The 14,467-nt window shown below is 50.8% G+C and overlaps 1 protein-coding gene and 1 non-coding gene across 2 annotated transcripts in view; one reads left to right on the forward strand and one right to left on the reverse strand.

Moving 5' to 3' along the window:
- The first annotated feature begins 1,004 nt into the window (after positions 1–1,004).
- nvy (CBFA2/RUNX1 partner transcriptional co-repressor nervy) overlaps positions 1,005–14,467 on the forward strand; it is a 161,423-nt gene continuing 147,960 nt past the window's right edge. The window contains exon 1 of the mRNA XM_077649498.1: positions 1,005–1,454. The gene's annotated coding sequence lies outside the window, so the exon portion shown is untranslated. The remainder of the gene's footprint in view (positions 1,455–14,467) is intronic.
- TRNAS-ACU (transfer RNA serine (anticodon ACU)) lies at positions 4,851–4,922 on the reverse strand. The gene has a single exon. It is a non-coding gene; the product is annotated as a tRNA-Ser (tRNA).

Raw genomic sequence — 14,467 nt, forward strand, 5'->3', positions numbered from 1 at the left:
ACCATGCGACGTGAAAGTGAACGCTTTCCCGAATCACGAATACGTCAGCTGAGCACAGCGGGGGGCCCGCCTTTCACTCCTTCCTTTATCTATTCCCTTACGGTGCGGTTCAGGTGTCCTACGATATATGAGACAGATACTGCGCCGTTTCCTGTCCCCAAGACATATTATTATTATTATTATTATTATTATTATTATTATTATTATTATTATTATTATTATTATTATTATTATTATTATTATTATTATTATTATTATTATTATTAGCACAGCGGTGGAACGATCCACTCTGAATGGCGCCGTCAGTGTCCCACCCTCGCATTTCCCAGTGAATATTATGCTCTCTCTAATGGCGGACTCAGCGGTGACGGAGGGGGCTCGTGGAGGCAGGAGCATTATTGCCGCCCCATGCCATTGTTATTACTTTAATTTTAGTCTGATAATGAAGCTGGAGGTAAATGTGGAGGCAAATCATAAACGCTGCTAGGCACCTTACGTATGCCAGTGTGATGAAGAATGCGCCCTTTTCTCCGGAGAAAGCGGCATCACTTTTGCTTTAAAACAAATCACGCCTTGTGAAAAAAATATAGTGCAATCGCAACCTATTCTTTGTCAGTGGAGTGGGGGGGGGGGGGGGGGGATACTTCTGGCGCCAGCTTACGGCCAACAGGGCGCAACAGTGCGATCACGTGCGTCCGTCATGGAGCTTCGTCGGTTGATACGATGTGAGCGGAGGCGATGTCTTTTGAGCGTTCCGACGAACGGCAGGCACCGCCGGCACTCTCCGCCACTCTCTCCTACTGCGCAAATAAATAAGCGACAAAGGACGTCGGGAGTATCCGGGAGAGGGCCCGTACGCTCTCGCGCTCCGATGGAAGGCCCCAGCGACGGACGGGTAGGGTTCCCTTTCCCGGCCGCGCGAAAGTCCGGGGAAAGAGGCGACCGCGTGGAACCCCCTCTCGGGCCGCTTACTACTACGCCGGCATTGAAACGGCGCTTGGCTCACGTGCTGCGGCTGCTGCGGCGGCGGCGTGTCGTGTTCGGCAGCAGCGAGGACGACGCCGCGTCGGACCGCGTCCGCTTGCGTCTCCTCTTCCACACTCCGCACCGCTCAACGCTAGCTGGCGGCCCCAGCCACACGGAAGACGTCGACACCTGCGCCGAGGCGTCCGTTTCTGGAAAAGTCCCGCGGAAATCAGCGCGCCGGCAGCGCTGCCTGCGGTGGATTGCGTCGGATACCCAAGGAGTGTGCACTGTGCGTGTCCCTTGTGGAACGTGGTCGCATCCGGGCTTCCTTCCGTCCAAGCCCCAAGCGGTCTGCGTGGGCCCTTTGAAGCTACAAGGAGGCCCGCGCCCAACGTGCACTTCAGGACGTCACTCGGACCGTGCCGCACGCCGAACTGCTTCGGGTCCAGTCCGTTCGACACTGGCTACGCGAGCATCATGCGACACTGGTACGTGTAGTCGTGTATCCCATTTGCCTGCCGTCGCCTGCCGCTTTGTCCGAAGAAAGGAAACTCGGTACTGCCACCTTTAGCTTCGAGAAGCTCTTTCGAAAATGCAGCTCACAGTTGTGGTTGTAGTTGTTTCTTTGTTGAGGTTAATTATAAGAGAGTGACGTGATTGCGAGAGTTTTGACACTTGCCTAGATAGCTGTAAAACGGGTTCGCATCGCGGCCTCTATCGTAACAGAGACGAGCACAGGTGACAGTGATTACCGAATGTTCAATGGAGCTTTCTGAAAGGCCTCGTACTTCCTTTGGGGCTACTCTTTTGCCAAACATTGTGAGGATTTTGAATTTTGGACACTGCTGATGCGCGTTTAACTTGGTTTGTAAGAATTAAACTCCCTCCGCATGTTTATTCTAGAAACGCGAGTTGCAAGTTACCAAATTCTATGTGCAGTAGGTGCAGTAACTCCAAGCCTTTTTATATTAAAAAAAATCGCTAAAGTTAAACTTCGCTCAGCTGAAATGAGCACACAGCCACTCATTTTCACGAAAATAATGTAAATTTCATGCATTCAAACTGTCCAAAAGGCATTCATTTGATATAAATAAACACTCCATTTATGTATTGTGTATTCGACGCTTTTCATAAAATGCAGTAACTTTCTGCTAAATTTTTGTATCTACCACTGCCATCTTAACTTTGCCAGCTGCGCAAGTTCGTCTGTGCTTTCATGCACCTTTCTTTGGGGGGTACAAATTCCCCCAGCGCCGGAAAAAGCTTTCATTTTCTACAAACACATTATTTTCTGTGCTTAAATTCTCGTTGCACTTTCTTCGAAAACTCTCCCTTCCTCGGCTTCTTCCTAAGCCAGACAGAATCCCGAGGCTTCACAAGTGACTGTATGGCGCTGCAAAGTTCCCGGCGCAGCTTAAGATATATACTGTCCGAAGTTTAGCGCGCGAAAATTGCTGCATATCTGCTGAATGCTGAAGCTGAGCATTCTGACATGAAAGCACCCATTTAACACTTCCCCAAAAATTCCTTTAACTAAACTTAGCGGTGTCCTTCAGTTCGCTCAACTCGAAGCATTTCCGTTGGATAGAATGGGTTTCGGCGAGCGGAATTTCGTAACTAAAAAGTTCGTTCAAGTGACTTTCGTTCAAGGGATATTTCGCTCTACACATACTGTCATTATTCGTACGTATCTATAGGGATCCTAGGCTACAATACCAGGCCACTTGCAAATTGCAGTGAATTGACAGCTTTAGCCTTAAATGAGACTCACTCTATGGATGTCTATATGCCTCTACTGCATAAACGAAATTATAAAATTTAAGGAATCGCCAGGAACGTGTAGCAATAGTTCATTATAAAGTTTCGGCGCAGACACTTCAGTGCCCACCATGGCCTGCGGGAACTTCGTGTTCGAAATAGAACTTTATATACAAAGCTGGGCTCATTTATCGTCCTCGCTCGGTGTGATGAAGTGCCAGCGTAGCTACACCGACCCCTTCCCCGCCTCTCAGGGCTGCCTTTCGCCGTGATATGCTGCAGAAGTGCCACATACCAAAGTGCAAGGTGAAGCAGTATACAAGGGAACGCTTCAACAGCAATGGAGACAACGGTTACTCCTCAAGAATAACCGCACTTTTTCTTTCTTTTAGTGGTTTTTCTCTTAGACACACGGTACCTTCACTGCCTTTCCGAGATTAGTGCAGAAGTGAAAATATATTTCTGGTCACTGACGACGAACAATTTTCTCTGCCGTATTATTAGCGACAGGGATTAAGCGTTTATGATCGCGCGAACGATTGCGTATTTGAAGCGAATTCAGTGCGCAGAAGAAGCGTGACAGAGGCGGCGGTCGCGAAAAAAGTAATAACAATAATAATAATAATAATTGGTTTTGGGGGAAAGGAAATGGCGCAGCATCCGTCTCATATATCCGCGCACACCTGAACCGCGCCGTAAGAGAAGGTATAAAGGAGGGAATGAAAGAAGAAAGGAAGAAATAGGTGCAGTGGTGGAGGGCTGCGGAATAATTTCGACCACCTGGGGATCTTTAACAATAATAATTGGTTTTTTGGGGAAAGGAAATAGCGCAGTATCTGTCTCACATATCGGCGGACACCTGAACCGCACCGTAAGGGAAGGTATAAAGGAGGGAATGAAAGAAGAAAGGAAGAAAGAGGTGCAGTAGTGGAGGGCTCCGGAATAAATTCGACCACCTGGGAATCTTCAATAATAATAGTTTTTTTGGGCAAAGGAAATAGCGCAGTATCTGTCTCATATATCGGCGGGCATTTGAACCGCGCCGTAAGGGAAGGGATTTATTTATTTATTTATTTATTTATTTATTTATTTAGCAAATACTGCCGGCTTGTGTTACAGGCCTTAGGCAGGAGTGGGGTACAAACATATTGATAAAAATAACAAGTACATTGCAAAAGAAGCAGTTAGCGAGCAGAGCAAAAACCAGTATGTTTATTTAAGGAGGGCCTGAAAGAAGAAAGGAAGAATGGTGGCGGTGGTGGTGAGAGCATTAGAGAGAGGTGTTTGGGGTCGGGACCTGAAAGGTCACGCTTTTACAACCACTAGGTGGGATGCCTGGTCAGGCACACCATTGGCGGTTGCCGCAGACCGGGTGCGCTGCGTTAAGGCCCTTTGGGCCTTAGTGGAGGCCTCCGCAAAAAATTCGACCACCTGGGGGTCTTCAACGTGCACTGACATCGTACAGCACACGGGCGCCTTAGCGTTTTGCCTCCATAAAAACTCGGCCGCCGCGGTCGGGTTCGAACCCGGGCACTCCGGATCAGTAGCCGAGCACTCTAACCACTGAGCCACCGCAGCGGGTACGACAGAAGTGAAAATTGGGAATGAGTGCATTGCTGCAGCGTTTGTGGTCGCAAAACGTGCACTTCTGTGGGCGACTAATACGGCGAGGATCCAAAAGCTCGAAACATCTGTCAGCAAGGCCTTGTCGGGTGTTTAAAAAAAGCAAAGAAAGCAATGAAAAACAGACGGCGTTCGATTCAGCTGCTCTTCGGCGATTTTCACCGGCCGTCCGACGCAGTACTGCCATTATTGCTGCAACGGTTGGATGAGTTGCACTGCGCTCGTCGGTTGCTCTGCGGTAAAGATGCCCTAATAGAGGCATAATAATAATAATAATTGGTTTTTTGGGGAAAGGAAATGGCGCAGTATCTGTCTCATATATCTTTGGACACCTGAACCGCGCCGTAAGGGAAGAGATAAAGGAGGGAGTGAAAGAAGAAAGGAAGAATACGTGCCGTAGTGGAGGGCTCCGGCATAATTTCGACCACCTGGGGATCTTTAACGTGCACTGACATCGCACAGCACACGGGCGCCTTAGCGTTTTTCCTCCATAAAAACGCAGCCGCCGCGGTCGGGTTCGAACCCGGGAACTCCGGATCAGTAGTCCAGCGCCCTAACCACTGAGCCACCGCGGCGGGGCTAATAGAGGCATCGAAAGTCGGAACTGGGTGCGAGTAAATTCCCACTGGAATCGAGCGAACGAGAGAAAAAGGTTGCTTGTCCTTTGAGTGCAATTTTATCCGGCGTACAAAGAAGAGGAAGGGACGGGCAAGAGGAAGCGAGAGGTTAAGGGGAGGGAGGGCAGGAAAGGGTCCGTGGCTGGATGAGCCAACGAGCGGGCGAGGGAGGACTGATGGGGTTCGCTACGGGAAGATATAAAGGGAGGGGAAGGTGTTAGGGGAAAGGGCTGCTCGGGCCTCAGAACCCGGGCGCGAGCGCGCAACGCCGCGCCGATCGGCGTTTCTGCTGCCGTACTGCGCCCTCCAAGACGCGTTGCGCCGCGCGAGCGTGCGCTTCGCTTTGACACGCGGCGAGATTCCCACGTTTAAGGCCGCGCGCGGTGCGCCGAGCATTTCGGCAGCAAGGAAAGAAAAAAAAAGCGATGAGCGGAACGGTGAAGAGCCGCCGCGTGCGGCGCCTCCTCATAAAGCGGCGTTTTTCATTGTCTCTGCTGGGCTGCGTCGGCACGCCGCGTAGCGCCTCATAGGCTGCGCGGCATGAGCGGCCGCCGATGAGCCGCGCGCCGATGCAAATCGGTTCGCGCGCATCGCAGCGCGTGAATAAAAAATAAAAAGAAATAAGAATGAGGGGGCGCTGAAAGAGAGCTGCACGCCTCGGCCAGCCCGTGGTTCGTTTCTCCTCCTCTCCCCAAACGGTTTTCGGCATTCCAGAGAAAGGAAAAAGGCGTAGAAAGAATGAAGTGCCGTCGACGCTAAGTGTAGGCTAATTCGCGTGCTAATTTTCTTTTTTTTCATTTTTCGTTCCTGCGCAATGTTCACAAGAGCGCTGAATAAATTTTCCGCACAAATATGCGTGCGGGGCACTTGCGGCGTGCCCGCAGCGCGTGCATTCGTGCGTGCGACGAACTGCGCGAATCGCGCCGTTGATGCAGCCTCTCGGATCGAAGTGCGCGGAATCAGCAGCGCTTTTTGCATAATGTGGGACGCGTTTTCAGCGTCGCCTCTCTGGATTAGCGCACAACAGCTTAAACACTTGGGCGCGGAATCAGTGTCCTCGCAGGCAGTGCGAATGCTGTGGACTGGAGCGACCGGTAACGCCATTTTCTTCGTCGGCAGTCCGCGTTCAGGAGAGCTGTGTGTAGTATCACTCCCAGCATAGTTGCTTCATTCATATCTTGGAGAAATAACGCCTATAGCAGAAGCCTGCAGTGTTATCTATTAGAGTGGCCACTCAGTCAGATGCTGGCAGGAGGAGGAGGATCCAAATGCGCTATTTATTGGTCACCGGAGAGGTTAGCCTTGTAATCTGCCCGGCAGGTTACTCCGGTTGAAGGTAGGGTTGATGAAGCGACACGCACTCGCACAAAACTCCCGCACCCAGATAAATTTTCTAAGGGTGCGTTCAAGTCATTTTCCTTGAGAAATCTCAGCCTAGGCTTTCGTTTCACGTAACGCTGAGGCTGCGTTGCACCAGGGTCGAAACCTATTGGCCAGACTGAGGGTGATCTGTCCCAAAATAGACCTAAATCGGTGTTCAGTGTTCTGCGTGGTGATATAAAACGGCTGCAGACGGAGATTAAATGCTCCCAGTTTCTTCTTGTAGACCACATGCTGAAAACAGCGGGCAGCTGGGGCGTCGGATTTTTCTTGGGAAATAGTCTGCGTATGCTACATCAAGGCGAATCCGGTGGAGGCAAGTGCAGCCACACCTATCCAGGTTGTTCGGCATATGGAGGTCAGAGCCTCAAAGGGGACCGTATAGATAATCCGGATCAGACCAGGTTACAGCAGCCACGAGCTCCACTGCATCACTCCGAGAAGATGGAGTGGTAATCATCTCGGGTGAACTAGCTACCATGCGCCACTCTCTGATGCGCCGTAAGCATGGCCATTGCCTACAATGCCGAGGTGAGCAGGCAACCGCTTCATCACCGCGTGAGGTTGCTTAACTGACGCTGGCAGGGCGAATTAAAACGTGATCATACGACAGTTGGTCTTCTGTTAAGGTGCTAGAGTGGGTAACAGGGATCTGAAATGTTACCGGAGCCGAACGAGAGTCGAGAGGAGTGATAAGCTGGAAAATTTGGGGGAATAATGTGGCCGCGGCTGGCTGGACAGGAATGCAAACCGAGGCCGTTTGGAAAGGCATTTATTGGTGAGTGGGATCAGCGTAAATGATGATGAAGACGACGAAGAAGGAAAAACAAAACTTGCCATATACCTGGGGTGAAGAAGAAGAAGAAGAAGAAGAAGAAGAAGAAGAAGAAGAAGAAGAAGAAGAAGAAGAAGAAGAAGAAGAAGAAGAAGAAGAAGAAAACTTGCCGCAGGATTAAGACAGACGTGGTGTTGCAAAAAGGTACTAAGTCATAGTGGAGACCAAGGAACGCAGCAGGCAGCCACTGTATTACAGGGCATGCTCTGAAGTCTTAATCGACGGCCGTCCTTGCCTGCCGTCGAAATGCGGAGCCCGTTCATCTGACCTGTGGCAAGTAGTTCGAGCCTATAGAGCTTACCTCGGCATATTTAGAGAAAAAAACGTCCTCATGGAACAAAAAACATGCGAGCCGTCTCAATACAGTCCGCCCTCGTGGAACCGTCTTTCTATATGTTGTCTCCACTAAGTTCTCCTTTCTATTACTGCTTTCTGCCCTCCAAACTTGCTTAGGATTGCTGAAATGTGCTTTACAGCGCCAACCGCTCTCATGGCCCGAGTACGGGCAGATTTCCAAGGGAGCCCCTTTCACTCCAAATCGAGCTCATTCCTCTCCCCTTCCCCGATACAAGAGGTTACCTCCTCCCGCCCTATATATAAAAGAAAAATCGTGGCTGCGTGCCTGCCCACCCTCCAGAAGTGCCACCCACCTCCGTCAACAGAAGCCCTTAAGAGGAGCCCACCGGCCACCCACCCGCCTCTGCTGTCCAGAAGCTTTCGCCCACTAGAAGCTCACGCAGCGGCATAGCGGGAAAAAAACGGCGAAAGAGAAGCTGCTCTTGCAGCTTTGCCGCGTCCCTTCGTGTGATCATCCTTCACGCAGGCGCTGAGTTTTTAATCTGCCGGAGGGGTGGGGGCCCAATTAACACCACACCCCCCCTCCTTGCGCATGCTCCTTGGCAGAGATATACACACTGGCACTGGCGAAGAGGATGTAAACATGAGTTTTTTTTTCCTGTATAGTCGAGCGAATAGGCTAAAAAGTTATTAAGGATGTGGCTCGGAACTCAACAAAATGCAATGACTCGATTACGTTTCTGGGAATGTATAACGTTTCTGCGCAACAAAGTAACAAGCAACCAAGAAGTGACGGAGTTCGGGGCCAACACAGAACTAGTGAGTCAGTAAGCACTACTGATTTTCTGTATTTACGTTGGGCTATGTGATTTACAGTTTTTAGCAACCTGAAAAGTTGGGCTGATAAAATAGATGCATTTGAGCTTATTCGTCTCGTTGACCGCAAGGTGTCTCCTATGGCAGCGGAGCCAACATGATGAGGGCTTTTTGATACATCCGTGAAGTAAATGTCGCAATACTTATATAATGCTCTGAGGTTCACGAATTCCTAGGAGTTGGATAGCATTTGCAGCGACAACCTTCTTATTATATTTTGTCAGAGTCAGGTTGCACGGCATATCTGCCTCATCCCCAGGAGCAAGCCATTGCTGAGCAGCACAACTAGTGTTGTGAGGCGCTCTTCATGCGAAAAGCGAAAGGCGGAGTTAGAGGCGGCTTATTTTGAAAGGTACGTCCTTACTTGATGCTTCGGTTGAAGACGTGATTTGGGGCCAAATAAAAACCTGCGCTTATCAAGGGGCCATTCATATACTCCCGGATAGAGAACGTGAGAAGTAGACATTCGGAAAGCTCCCATTTCCAGTCGGATCCCTTGACGGTGAACTGGATCTAATACACTTAGTTTTGTCATTCTCCTCCTGTGTTGGTTGGACACAAATGTATGTACCCTCGGCAGTTTAAGGCTGCATTTATCTAGCCTTTTAGCCGATTTGTCCAAAACCGTACGAAAGAAGACAGGATCACATCGCTCAATCTCCGAGGTGGCACAGCGCCCCGTAAAAGATTCTTGGGGGGTGGTCTCGAGCCCTCCAGCCCCCCCCCCCCACAAACACACACACGTACACACAGTCGGTAACTACGCTCCGCGTCAATTTCTTGTCTACTGTGAGGTCAAAGTAATATTTCAAAATGACCGAGGGGAAGTGGTTGATAGGAGGAACGCTGTCATGAAAATTGCGGGGGAGGGTAATTTTCGGGACCCTTTATTCGTATCCTTCCGCCCCTTGGCTACATCCATGCCACGGCTGCCTGCCTACCATGCCGGGCAACGTGCTTCGCATTTATCGCTGGACCTTACAGACATATAAGGAGTCCTTAGACCCATGGTCCTCACCAAACAAAGTCGTCCAGTGGGTATGGCGCTCCCGGCTGTGTCAGCTGGATGCATGAGGAGAAACCCGGGAGGTTGTTACTCGAAACTGATGTAAAACAGCAACTAATAATACTCAAACTGTAAACAGGCAGATGTAAAATAAAACATATAATGTAAGTTCTAGCATAGCTTATACTGCGACCGCTTAGAGCGGCCGCTAATGCACATGCGCAGATTGAAGCATCTGCATGCGCGCATTGGCAGCTGGCGGCCGCGGTAAGCTGAAGGTGGGGGCTGGTGGCTGGACAGGTGGTGGGCGTAAGCTCGTAGGTGGGCGGTGGAATTTTTTGCCGGTGGGTGCCCGGAGGTGCGCCCAGTTGTACTGCGTGAGCATTATTGTCCTCTTGTCAGTATACTAGTAATTTGATAGTGCTCAAACTGCTGTGAAGCGCAAAGGAAACAGCATATTAAAATGCAGTAATGAGTTTCTTTCGCGCTATGCGGCTCCAGATAACCGTTCAACCGCCGGTGACAACATCCAGTATACAGAATGAAACGTGAAAACTTTCGTGACAATCCAATGAACGCATTTTAGAATCATAGAGAATTTTATTACACAATGTTTGAAATTTTGGGCGAATACCTGAGAAGCCAATTCGAATTGGTCTTTTGCTTCGTTTCGTTCATTTCACTGCGGCAGCAGTGGCAGGGCCATTCCGCAAGATCCCGGCGTCGGCGTGTGAGACCAAAGTCTGCACCTTGTTGGGTCTCAGGTAGCAGCATCCCACCGCTGCCACCAGTGGTTGGGACTCAGGTAGCGTGGTCGGGCCGGAGAAGGGACGAGGAGCATCGGGGACGTGGTTACGAAGGAAGAAAGCAAGGAAAAAGTGTGTACAGGCTGTTTACATACTGTACAAGTAAGACTAACTGAAAATGCTTCTCACTTGAAGGAAGTCTCTTAGGAGACGGGTGTCTCTCCGCAATCGGGGTCTCTCCTCGCAAAGGGTCTCTAAAGGGTCTCTTCTGGTACCAAAACAGCAGCTCGTGGGTCCGGAATGCGCCCACGTGGCACAGAAATGTCAAGTCGTTTCCCAGCAGGGCGGTGGAAGACCTTGCACTTCCTCGCCTGTTGTCCGAAACGCGGAACCTCGGTCGAAGGCGCGGCTCTCCGTCAATTGTGAACCCCAGCGTGACTGATGGGAACAACGCTCCGTTCGTCAACCCGATGGCATGCTCCACCACGAGGGGACGCCATTGTCGTCGCTGCTTCTGCCACTGCTTCTGCGAACGCCAGGCAGCAGGGTATCTTCAGAAGTCTCGATCGCCTTCAAGATGGTTTTCTGGAAATCCTGGTTTATTTTCCTGCGGTCTATCCCTAGCCGCTGTGAGTTCGCTTTCAGTGAGCTGCTGTTTGTTTCGATGCACTGCTGGGGTGCACCTGCCGTCTACAGTTAAACTGTCAGGTGGCGCTTTCGGTGGGCCACTGCACGTCGAAATCTCTGGACAACCCACCTGGATTTCCGCAGAGAATAGCTGCTCATATCTTTGTGGCTCACGTTTCGGCCCTGCGCCTTCACCTTTGCGGGTTACAGCAACAATCCGTGCGGCATCGCACTTTTCAGCTAGCGATGCGCTCTGGCCTGGCGCTTCCACGTTGCTGTCAGGTCACTCACAGTTACGCCCATTCCCGCGGAGCTTACCTTCTGCGTCCTGGAAGTTATCGCTCACCCAGCGGCCGGCAGAAGCATCCGGCTCTCATTATTCCTTTGGTGCGGTGGCATTGGAGCTCACTGCCTTTTGCTCGAGCTGAAATATCAGCTTCTTCTGCGACAACGGCATCTACCTTTAGGCTAGAGGCTACCGTGGCACGCATTTATTTGTTGCTCGCGTTTCCGGCCAAACCATCTCTTGTGCCTTTGTTACGGCTGGCGGTGCTGCAACCTTTTTCTTCTGCCTTTGAATCGACACATTCTGCCGCTGCTGCCCAAATAGCAGCTCTTTCTAGGCTTGAACCTGCCCCGTCTCTGCTCTCCTGATCAACAGCTGTATCCCTAGATGGCCAAGCGGGGTTCCTGGGCTGGTCGCTGGCACATTGACGGGAGCGCTGCCCTCTGCCATCACTATGATCTTCAGAGTCCACCTATGTACGTATACCGAAGAAGCGGAAGAGGGCTCTTTTCGCTGTGTCGTAGTTGTCGGCGTCCTCGTCGGACAGCCTTGCTAATTCGGCGCCGACATAACAAGGGAGGATAGCCACCAACATCATTGCCCATTCGCCCTGGTCTAGCTCCTCTTCCGCACACAACCGCTCGAAATTCCTCAGGTAAGTTCTGAAGCTCTCGCCTCTTCAGAAAGTCCGCAAACGATCTGCGTTGTTTCTCTAGCTCTGCCAATCCCTCGAGATGCTCCGCCTCCCTATGCTTTTCTTGCTCCTCGCTAAGTTTTCGCCTCTCGTGTTTTTCGAGAAGCTCTCGCCTCTCTTTCTCGTCACGGAGCCTTCATTTTTCCAGCTCAGCTTTTCGTTGCAAAATACTCTCCCACGCCTCGCCTGCCCCCTCGACTGTCACCTCCTCCGCCCGTATAACATCCATGATCGCTTCTCTCGTCTTAGTGGGGTCTACCGAAATCCCCAATTCTTCTAGAATTTCAAGGTCCTTTACCTTGAACTTCTCCATCGCGAATCACACCTCGTACCGCTAACCCCAACTACAATACAAGCCTCTCAACTTGAAGCGAACAAAACACAAAACTGCCAAAATTTCATTCCCCTGAAATCCAAAATCCGACACCTAACATCCGCCTATGCTAGTAAGGTCGGGCGAAATGAGCGGCAAACATCGGGCACTCACCCTGGCGAGATAACAGCTGACGTCGTCAGTCCCATAGCTGCGGGGTCCGTTGGAGCCGGTGACCTGACGTGTCAATCTCTCGGTCTTCAAAAGCGTAGTTGATGCAGTCAACCACGTAGCTGCCGGGGTCCGTTGGAGCCGATGATTTGACGTGCGCATCCCATAGCTGCCAACCAGTTGTTGGGATTCAGGTGGCAGCGGTGGGATGCTGCTACCTGAATCCCAACAACCTCCACCTTCTGGCACATATCCAAGAGGGGGCCCGAGAGACCCCCCCTTCGCCCAGCCCCGCCCTCTCGATTCAATTTACCTCGGGCCCCTCTCGAAAAAAAAAATCATATATACGGGCCTGCCCTGGGTGTATCCTACCACTTCCTGCATTGCTGTTGACGTCTTGGAATCACATATTTGACACCCAACTCTGATCAGCCAAGTTCAACGTTTTCCAAGGTCAATGGAGCGCATCGCGCCCTTCTGCCGTCACATTCTGCACCCGCCTCAAGACCATCCTCTTTCATAAGGAGCCGGTATCAACCTCGTATGCTTTTCCACGCCCGGCATCATATAATATGGTGGAGCTGCCATAAAAAGAATGTAAACCAATAAGCTCCTGCCTGCCCGGCATCAGGAAGAGAGCAGGCTTGTTGTCGTCAGCATTAGAACAGGTCAATATAGAATATTTTCATCATAACCACGGGCACCGACTGTACCGCCACCTACAAACTTAAATTGAATGATCGAGTGCGTGGCGTGGGCTGACGTTAGCGCCGTGGAGCCTTGAGCGCTGGGTCCGAGACCATGCTAGGGTGGCTGCAGGGCACCCGCTGTCGTCGGGCGTCGTAAACACACCGTGCAGTATGTTCTCGTACCCAGCGGCCGACGTCTCGCGGAACCAATGATAGCCACGCACGCCAGCATTCGTGTAAAGTTTGCGGGCGGCTGTATGTCTGCACAGACGGCTCAGCTAACTACACCAGTTCTTTGTCCTCTGCGGTCATCGCTGAAGGCCAGCTCTAACCAAGGTAGAATTTACATTTCGCCACACTTCTTGGACCGGCGCATAACTTGGTACTCTTTGTGCCACTGTTGAGTGGATTTATCAAGAGAGCCCCCAAGCAGTGGCCTCTTATTTGACTCAAAAGCGGCCCTCCGAGGTCCTTCCTCCACAGCTTCTGAGACTTCAGTACGTCAAGTTTCGCGCGCTCTTCAACGAAACTCACATCCTGCGTATACCCCTCGTACTGATCCGGAGTTCCCTGGTTCGAACCCGACCGCGGTGGCTGCGTTTTTATGGAGGAAAAACGCTAAGGCGCCCGTGTGCTGTGCGATGTCAGTGCACGTTAAAGATCCCCAGGTGGTCGAAATTATTCCGGAGCCCTCCACTACGGCACCCCTTTCTTCCTTTCTTCTTTCACTCCCTCCTTTATCCCTTCCCTTACGGCGCGGTTCAGGTGTCCAACGATACATGAGACAGATACTGCGCCATTTCCTTTCCCGAAAAAAACCAATTATTATTATTATTATTATACTCCTCCAAAGTCACAGTTGCTATCTGCTGTAATATCCACAGTATCCACTGTGCCTTCGAAATGCTCAGAGCTAAGGCGCAGTTTTTTAGCTGCACTCTTCGCAGTTTCGCACGCGAGAATTACTGCATGTCTGCCTAAATAACGCCTTCCGACCCGGAATCAGCGCTTTCGTGTACTAATCGAAAATGTCCGCGAACTTGACAGTTTCAGGGTTCTGAAATTGGTTCAGGTGAAAATTAAATTGTGCCGATGCAATGGCGTTTCGGTGGGGGATTTCACAACTTCGCTCAAGTGCAGTTCGTTCATATTGAATTCCGCTAGAGTTTAAAACGTAACAAAAAAAAAAGGGAAACGTGCTCTCGTCACTGACTGCGCAACTCACCGCCAATGAGTATTACGACAGGCAGCAGTAGAGGCTTGGATGACGTGCAAGGAACTGCTATGGTGAAGTCCGTTGTATTGAAAACTCCCCGGCGGCACGGCGCCGTGTACTCGCCGAGTGACAGCTTCAAGAAACGATTGTGTGGCGGGTTCATCGCAGTTGGCAACGGTGCTGCCAATGACCATAGTGGAGAGTCTTTTTTTTCTTTTACGAAACCGGTCAAACGGGTTACCGCAAGACTACTTAGGACTGCACTGGAGCACAGTGCTTTGCAAAAGCGTGACATTCGTGCTAAAATTTACAAAGAACTTTCACTTTATAGCGAGGCGAACAAGGGACAGGCGTTAGCTGCACCCCA

This window comes from Amblyomma americanum, chromosome 1, assembly GCF_052857255.1.
Source record: "Amblyomma americanum isolate KBUSLIRL-KWMA chromosome 1, ASM5285725v1, whole genome shotgun sequence".
Lineage (NCBI taxonomy): Eukaryota > Metazoa > Arthropoda > Arachnida > Ixodida > Ixodidae > Amblyomma > Amblyomma americanum.